Source organism: Echiichthys vipera (genome assembly GCF_963691815.1).
Source record: "Echiichthys vipera genome assembly, chromosome: 20".
NCBI classification, from domain to species: Eukaryota; Metazoa; Chordata; class Actinopteri; order Perciformes; family Trachinidae; genus Echiichthys; species Echiichthys vipera.
In genome coordinates, this window is record NC_139845.1 from 15,570,618 (window position 1) to 15,580,617 (window position 10,000).

The window sequence follows — 10,000 nt, forward strand, 5'->3', positions numbered from 1 at the left end:
GTCTTAAGAAGGTAGAATAAAACTGAATTAAAACTAGTAAGAGGAAAATAAAATAAAGTTGCCAGATAGAAATCTAACATAGACGTTACATATGCTGTGAAAAAAAGTCTCCTTCAAAAGTAACACAATGTACTCCGACTACATGAACCTGAACACACCAGCTACGTGCCATCTCTTAGCACCTATAAAAACAATTACAGCACATGAAGAAAATGTTCTATTTAAATAAGAACGTGAGTGGGCGGATCAGCCAAAACCTGTGTTTTCGTTTTATTAGCGGCACACAGTAATTATGCAACCTGCCCACATTCATATCACTGTTTCCAGCGTGCTGTCTGTGAAAGTTTTATGGCGCTGCGGGGGAGGTGTGTGAGATTTCTTTTTTTTTTTAAAGGGGGGGGGGGGGGGGTGGGTTCTCCTAATGAGACCTACCAGTTTTGAAAACGCAACTCTGCACTTATTATTGCCCCACCACCTGAGTGCCTCTTCTTTTTTAATTTCCGAGGAATATTCAAATGAGAGGCTTACTTTAGCTCTGTCTCCGTGGCAGGTTGCTAAGCTACAAAAGCGTGTCAGGAAGTGACAAGCGAACATAATTACAACCCTTGCTGACAGACACCGACCACAGTGTTCATTAGACTTACTCAAGCATTAAGACATCAAGTCTTCTGAAAGGACAAAAACCCCACACGACCTGTTGCATCAACTAATTACCACGTAGTCATTAGGTGAATAAGCATTTAAACAATCAAAGAGCAAAGTATGTCTTGTTTTCCTACAGCATGGATGTTATTACCCCAGAATTCTGTATGCTGATGTCAGGTTGAGTTATTTTCTTGCATTGTGAGCGTCATATCCTCCAGGTGCGACTTGTGTTGGTGGCCTTGATGTTTTACTCTATTGCTGTTAATAAGCAATGTTATTGTACATGTAGTAGGTCTTTTTTTAAACCCTCCCCCCCCCCCCCCCCCCTCTCTCTCTCTCTCTCTCTCTCTCTCTCTCTCTCTCTCTCTCTCTCTCTCTCTCTCTCTCTCTCTCTCTCACTCGACAGTGATATTAGCACCTTTCCTTCACTCTGCCTTTTTTCGCTCCTCAATCAATCCATCCATCTTCTCCCCTGGCCTCAAGGGTCGCTGGGAAAATAAAGCTATTTAAAGCAACCAGCATGCGCGAGGCTCACCTGTTTGTGCAGAAAAAATAAAACACAAATCACCTTTGCGTTACAAACACCCAGTGCATACAGTATGATAAAAATCTTCATCTGACTCTCCCCTGAATTTGAAATCTTACAACTTATACATTTAGTAACAGAAAACAATAGCTTACAATGCTATTTATTATCGACCTGGGGCCATTTTCAAACATGTGCAACTTCTTGACTATGTATATATATATATATAAATATATATATATATATATATATATATATATGATACCTTAAATTTCAGTTTGTTAGTGATGTGTCTGTGAATTGGCTTTTTAGTGTTTACTAGTTTTAGTGTTTAGTAAATGGGTGGTCACGTTGTAGGGAAGTTACAGCGAAGAATCACTGATGCCAAAAAGCTCTAAGATAGAAGAAACGACAAAACTAGCAAAAACAAAAAGCAGTTAACAACAAAGTTTACACAGTTTATCTTCTCTTCATTTACCATCAAGTGTGTCTTTAAAAACACAGTAAATCTGGCTTCAGGTTAGAGGACAGAAAGATACAGGTGCTTTTCTGAACGACTTAAAAAAACAATATACTTCCTGCCTCAGGATGAACAAATCTTAACGTAAAAGCCCTGAAAACTTACTTACAGTGCATGAACACAGTATTTTCTGCCATGGTTTGCGCCAAAACCATTAATTATCAGCACTCATATGCAGATATCTGTTCATCCCACTACAACACTGATATACAGAATCTGTTTATAGATATTTGACAGTCGTTGGCGTTCCAATTTGTGACGTAGCAACTAAAGCTTGTCAAGGATACGTTTGAATCTCAGGCTGCGTTTACACGTGGCCAGCTATTTTCATAAACAGATATTTCGCCGTCTCCGTTTACTGTGACTTCGGTTGTTCAAAACTTTATTTTCTTTCTCTCTGTTTACATGCAAACATGCAAGACTTTTTCAAAATCTCCCCTCTGGCTGGAGTTCTCCGTTTGGTTGTAAATAAAGGGCAAAAACGCAGGGAAAAGTATCGTTTTTTAAAAATAACCGTGTATGTGTAAATGGGGTCTAAAGCTTCAAGTTTCAAGTTTATTTATGGATAACCCCTTGAGATGGGCCGTCATCTCATTATTGAGGGGGTCCAACAGAACATTCAAGGCAAGACAATACAGTCACAGACACAGCATACATAGAGGCTGTCATCAACCCACTTACCCACCCTCTCCATCCCTACCTGCTACAGTTTATAACAATTGCCAATTTACTGGACATAGACAACAATAACAATAGCCATGTGCTACAGCATAATGTTGAGTTTTTAGGGATACATTTGAATCTCAGATTACAGGGAGGTGCACAGAGCCCGGATGCACCAGATCCGCCCGGGTGGAGGGGGACGTTAATATAACAAATGAAAGACATTTAAACAGTAAGTGCTTTCAAGTGAATTATTCAACCTCCCAATGGTTAGTGTTGGATGGCTCTTTCGAGAATGTCAAGGCGTGTTTTCCTTCAGGAAGTATTGTCCCTAAAGGCCAGATTCAAGACTTGGATCCGCTGTCTACAGTGGCCATTAAACAGCTCACTCTTTCCTGCTTTACACATCTGGAAGCATCATTTGACTAGTTGTCAGGAACTATATGTGGATTTGTTACACAACATGTAAAAGTGCAGCAATTTTATCTAAGAGCTGGAACTAAAAGGTGCACCTATACCAAAACAAAAAAAAGAGAAAAGGAACGACACACAAAATAAAAAGAAGAAGGTGTGTATGTGGAGGATGCACTATGCTGTTAATACACCACAGAAAAAGAAACCAAAGGCTGAGGGACCGCCACTAACTTAAGTACAGCAGTGTGCAATCAGAGCAGGTGAGTTGAATTTCCTTGATGCGCTCTCTCCACCCTCCACACTGCTGCAAAAAAAGCCTGCCTTTAGTTTTTATGATTAATACAAATACATATTAAGGTTTGAATATTACATTTAAATTAAAACTTCTATGTGGCTCAGAAAAAAATACCCATATGCTTTGTCAAACAAGTTGAGGACAAGTCATCTCAGGCTGTCATCTACATCGAGACTGAAATAAATCTTTATTCCCTTTGACAGAATATGTACAGTATGTTACCAATCTCTCTCTCGCTTTCTCACACACACACACACACACACACACACACACACACACACAAACACACACACACACACACACACACACACACACACACACACACACACACACACACACACACACACACACACTCACACACACAAACACACACACACACACACACACACACACACACACATACACACACACACACACACACACACACACACACACACACACACACACACACACACACACACACACACACACATAGATCTCACAGAATTTATCTGACATGGATCCTTCCCTCCCTTTTATTTACATGTACAAACTTCATTTAAGCTCTATTTTCACTTCACTTCAGGCTGCCAATCCACAATCTCAGGCTCCATCTCTAGTGTGGAAAATTTGTTTGGCAAATATATGCAAATGTGGATCTGTAATTTGGAAAATCCATCAGCCAATTTGATCCGCTCTCTAAATTTATGGATGTATTTAGAAGGGGGAAAAACGGTCCGACACCTGACATCTTTCTCATGTACAGAAGAGTGTTGATGGTGATTGATTGGGGCTGGTGCGCGCATACTTGATTACATCTGTCACCATGAGCCATCTTTATTATCAACATAATGTGGACATATGTACCGTGGGTGTGATTTGTGAAAAATGCAAATCAAGACATCCATTCGGAATTGGTAATGAGATGATCCAGCTTACAGGGAATGAAATGACCTAAATCACTTAAAGCCTTCTTTTGTAGAATGTTTTAAATACCCATTGCTGATGTACACTGAAGAAAGATATAAACCCAACACTTTTGTTTTTGCACCAATTTGTCATCAGCTGAAATCAAAGATCGCAGACTTTTATGTACATGAAAGAACTCTTTCCCTCAAATTCTGTTCACAAATGTATTCAAACCTGGGTAAGTGAGTGCTTCTCCTTTGCTGAGATAATCCATTCACCTGACAGATGTGGCATACCAACATGCTGATTAGACAGCATGATGATTGCACATGTATGTACATAGAGTTCGGGTACAAGCGGCCGAAATGGGTTTTCTCAGGAGGGGGGCTTGAGTCTCCCTTAGAGATAGGGTGAGAAGTTCAGCCATCTGTGAGGAACTCGGAGTAGAGCCGCTGCTCCTTTGGGTTGAAAGGAGCCAGTTGAGGTGGTTCGAGCATCTAATAAGGATGCCCCCTGGGTGCCTCCCTAGGGAGGTGTTCCAGGCACGTCCAGCTGGGAGGAGGCCTCGGGGAAGACCCAGGACTAGGTGGAGAGATTATGTCTCCACACTGGCCTGGGAACGCCTCTGGATCCCCCAGTTAAAGCTGGTTAATGTGGCCCGGGAAAGGGAAGTTTGGGGTCCCCTGCTGGAGCTGCTGCCCCCGGATCTTAGATCTCTGATATCAGCTCATGGAATATATGAAAAAAACAAAAGCGTTCTGTTTATATTTTTATTCAGTGTAAAATGACTTTGTATGCACTGCAAGAAATTGCTCAACATTTTTGTAAACACACTTATGTCATCTTTGGTCTAATGTTTTGTATCACGCTAGCATAAAGACTTGATGCAGGGGCAACAGTCAGCCTGGCTTTGCAAAGGTCTCACAGCTCTGTTAGTATTTGCTTTATACAAACAAAGAACAAAGGGTTAATCAGTGAGCTTTAGAGGAGCTGGTAGGTGTATTTTCTAACTTAAGCAAGAGCCAAGTGAATAAGTGTATTTCCCAGAATGTCAAGTTTTCCCTTTTAAGTTTTAAGTCAACATCCCTCACAGTAAAAGTGAGACATTCACTGCTGCAGCCAAACTCTGTTGTCTCGGGGTCGTGACTTTTGAAAATTAGGGATCTCAGCGCCTGTCAAAGGACTCGCTGAGCTGTTCATTGTTCATGAAGAATCCCATCAACCCCCGGCAGATGAACAGACACTTTTTGGTATTTTTTGTGTGACTTGACAGTCTAACTAATTGCCTCTCTTCTTTTGTGCCACTTATTCTTATAAGTTGATATGTTTCAATTTTATATGATAGAAAACTTGAGCAGGGCTGGTGTAACTCATTCAGAGACACAGAAGGATGACATGAATAAATGTTACGGTTATCATTTTTTGCAGCAGCGTTTAGTGCCTTGCTCAAGGTTTAACAGTCCTGTGTGTGTGTGTATGTGTGTTTTTGGAGTTGGAAGACTGGAGGGAGCAAACCATAAAAGACAGAATAGAGAAAAGACCAATACTAAGGAAAGGGGGAAAAATGTAAAAAGGGAATTCAAAACACTGAGCTCCAGCGACTTTTTTATTTGATATGAAGATTTATTTAAAAATCCATAGTTCGATACAGAAATAGTCATCTATCATATGTATTATCAGACAATCAGTACTTCAGCCATGCTTTCTCTGATTAATCACGGTTTCAAAAAAGTACAAGAATTTTTTTCTTCTTCCATAGTTAAACCTGTGCAAAGAAAATCCACCAGAAAGCAATAGAAACACCGACACAAAATAGAGAACGATTAATTCATTGTAACAATTCATTTTTCTGAAGAAGGCATCACACAATTCCAAGAAAATCAGTGAAAGAGTTAAGGCCATTTTGTACAGTTAATTTTCATATAGATTTTTATATTTCAAAACACACTTTTGTAAAACTGTACATGCAAACATAGTGCACGTTGTTAAGAAGAGATTACGAGCATACAGCATATTATTTGGATAGCTTTAGTAAACAAACATCTTATGTGTTTACACCTGACAGATCTATTAAAACACTTTTAGAACGGTGCTGCACAGGCGCGTGCACACTCTCTCACTCACACACTCACACTCACACACACACACACACACACACACACACACACACACACACACACACACACACACACACACACACACACACACACACACTTAAAGTATACTTATCTCAAAGGCATGCACACAGACACACTCATCACACACTTGGCAAAGTAAATGAGCTGTTGCACTATGATGGAAAATTAAAATAATAATATCCATCCACTCAAAGCAGCACAACCCAAAGTAAGTGGCACCATGACTGTAGCGATATTGTGTGTTTGTGTGAGTATGGAAGTATAGAAAGCCCAAAGTAATACAGTTTTTTTCGATTGAATAAACACTAAAATCTAAAGTGTTGCCCAATTATCAAAACCTTACACTCAAGGAGCAAAACTTGGCCCCAGATTTGCACCACTGTAAGCACAATGAGTCCGTTCACACTTTGTGCAAAACAATACACACTGTGATTTGAAACACTAACACACACGTCTATGCATTAGACACAGAAGTATATCAAGATGTCACTTCCTTGCAATTCTAAAGCACTGACTGTCAAATTACCACACCTATGAGCCAGTTGATTGAACACTGCCATCAGGTGTGCAAACACAAGATTGCTTAATTGTAGACACACCAATCAGGTTTAAGCACTATAAAAATGCAGCAGGTGAGTTCACCAAGCTTAACCAAAATGGAAGGAAGAGGAAGAGGAAGAGTGAGGATGAGAGGGGGAATCGGAGAAGGAGGAGAAGAAGGAGGCAGAGGCCGTGCCAGAGGCTGTGGCCGAGGAAGAGGAAGAGGAAGAGGAAGACCTCAAGCAGGAGTAGGTGAAGCTCAAAGGAGAAGAGGTCCAACTTTAAGCAATGAAATTCGCGCAACTCTTGTGGACCATGTTGTGAACTATGGATTGACGCTGAGGGAGGCTGGACTGAGAGTCCAGCCAAATCTCAGCAGATTCACCGTGGCATCTGTCATAAGGGCATTCAGACTGGAAAACAGGTAAAAAAATTACCTGTTTACAGCTTCTTACTGTATGCACCCCATATCAGCACTTTTGATACCCCTTCCTATGACATTTTACAGTAGGTTACATGTATTTTGTTCTACATAGGATTGAGGGTCGAGTACAACGAGGAGGAAGGGCTCCCATTTTCACACCCCTGCAGGAGAGGGAGATTGTGAATATGGTTTTGGCAAATAATGCCATCAGGCTTCGTGAAATCCAGGCCAAAATTATTGAAGACCAAATCATCTTTCATAATGTGAATCAGGTCTCTCTGTCCACCATAGCTCGTATCCTGAAGGCACATCAGGTACAAATGAAACAGTTGTACCGAGTGCCTTTTGAGAGGAACTCAGAGAGGGTCAAACAGCTGCGGCATGAGTATGTGGAGGTATGTATTGTTCACTTTAGCACTCTGATGTTGCATACTGCACACATAACCTTTTTTTACATGTAAATGTACTGTACACTAAATCTATGCTGAACTACACAATCTTGTCTTTCACTGTATTTTAGAGAGTTTTACAAATGGATGCTGAGGCCATTCAGCATGAGTTCATCTCTAGGCAGGGTTCAACCTCTCAAAGGTCAGAAGGAGGGGAAGAAATGTAATTGGCCAGAGGGCAATTATTAGTGTCCCGGGGCAACGTGGGGGTAACATCACCCTTTGCGTGGCAATCACCCAGAATGGGGTCCTCCACCGCCATGCCAACATGGGTCCGTATAAAACACCTCACATCCTTACATTTTTGGACAGAGTATACAACCTCACAATCATAAATAACATGCAGATCCAATACATTGTCACCTGGGACAATGTTTCATTCCACCGCTCTGCTCTGGTTCAGAACTGGTTTACGCAGCACCCACATTTCACAGTCCTTTTCCTGCCACCATATTCTCCATTTCTTAACCCAATTGAAGAATTTTTCTCGGCATGGCGGTGGAAGGTTTACGATCTGCACCCCCTGGCTCGGGTAGCCCTCATTCAGGCCATGGAGGAGGCCTGTGACCAGATTGAGGCCACAGCCATACAGGGGTGGATACGGCATGCACGGCGATTCTTTCCCCGCTGTCTTGCAAATGAGGATATCGCCTGTGATGTGGATGAAATTCTCTGGTCAGATAGTAGTAGCAGTAGCAACAGTAGCAATTTATGTGCTGTGTTTTCTTTTTTGGGGGGGTTCTTTTTTTGTACAGGATAAAATGTTATGTTCATGAAAACTGGGAAATGTTTTTTTTTTCATCATGTTGGCTTGAGTATATGGAAAAAAATAAATAACATTGTCAACAGCATTAGTCTTGTGTCCTGTGTGGTGTCTACAGTAATGCATACAAGTGTTCACTGTGTGTATTGTTTTGCAAAAAGTGTGAGCCGACATTGTGTTTACAGTTGTGCAAATCCGAGCGATGTTTTGCAAATTCACTGTGTGCTTCACCCATACTACTCTATGCACTTAGAAGCAGAATTAGCCGAAAGTGTCTAAGGTTTTCAACAGCAGAGTGTAACTGGTGCAAACAGAGTTAAGTCATATGCAACGTGTGTGTTTCATATGGTAAAAAAATATGGTTTTGATAAGTTAGTGTATAGTTTTTACAAGAGTGGTTCATTTTGCAAAGGAGTTAAGGTGTTTGGCTAATTGGGTATGTGGTTGTGCTATTCGTGTGTTGGGTTTTGCTAAACAAAACAAAACAATCAAAATTGTGTTTAGTCGATCGTAAAAAACTGTAATAAAAAGAAACAAATCGGCAAACATTTTGAAACTGAAGAAGTGCTTAAAATGAAATACCCTTCAACTCATATCACTGAAATACTTTCATTTGAAAACCATCTATCAGGCATACTAGTTTGAGGGGAAGGAACTTCAAATTTTGCAATTAAAACCTTTTTTTTCCTTCCAAATTCACAAAACAAATGAACTTTTCTTTGGTTCATGTGACTGACAGGATGTAACCTGGTTGATCCATTAAGCTTGGACGACCAAATGTCCAAATTTTCATCTTGAATTTTTGAGGTCAGAACTTCACAAATCCATTTCCAGCTATTTTTTCTTTTTTTTTTTACTTGATTTGAACTTTTTGATACAAAATTACCAATTAGTTTCAACCAACTTGAATAATAGACTGATTTAGAAATAAAGCCCCCATAAAAGATAAATTGTTTATATAGTAAATATTGAAATGCTATGAATTTGAATTTCAACATTAAATGTTCTGCAATGATTACATTTAGGTATGACGCTGCTCACAAGATTCATGTCCATATGGCCTGTTTCTTCCATATGGTGTCGTGAGCTGGACGTCCAAGCACACCTTGTCATTAAATTTGGTGGAATGAGCATGACATAATAGATGCATTTTCCTACACTGAAAGGATTTCCTGAAGAACGTACAACTTGAAACAGGAGGCCGTTAGCCATTCAAATGGCATGACAGTGGAATCCTGTAGGCTGATGTACAGTGTAGTGCACACAGCATGCATCCTGCGTTTGAATCTGGCCAGCCAATTATCATGAAAAAAAATGATGATAAAAGTGGGTTGGTGCAACGTGGAAGTTGCTAAAAGGTTGAGTACATTAAGCTTTACCTCTCTCCCTATGACACATTGCTTAGAAGTTTCAAAGTGATACAATGCACTCTCATTACAGTAAGGGTTCTGCTATTACAGCGTGACTTGGTCTGGTATGACCGGTAGCTTACAGTGGCTAAGATAAGCTAATGCTAGCCAGCTTTAGGCAGATATTGCTGTGTAACTGACATTACTGAGTGAGTTAGTCTGCTTGTACTACTGATAAATAACATTATTATTCAGTAATTGAGCAATTACTTTGATGAGTACAGTGTAATATCCGCAGCAACATACATAAAAGTTGTACTAAACCATAGTTTTCCTTAGACATTGTCCTGTAGTCCTCACTTGTGCCCCCAGTAGCAAAAAGGCTT

At 40.3% G+C, this 10,000-nt stretch overlaps 1 protein-coding gene across 3 annotated transcripts in view; it reads right to left on the minus strand.

Moving 5' to 3' along the window:
* Positions 1-5,649: 5,649 nt before the first annotated feature.
* LOC310962692 (copine-8) overlaps positions 5,650-10,000 on the minus strand; it is a 95,299-nt gene continuing 90,948 nt past the window's right edge. For all 3 annotated transcript variants that reach the window (XM_083935213.1, XM_083935214.1, XM_083935215.1), the window contains one exon: positions 5,650-10,000. This exon is cut by the window's right edge and continues 3,813 nt beyond it. The gene's annotated coding sequence lies outside the window, so the exon portion shown is untranslated.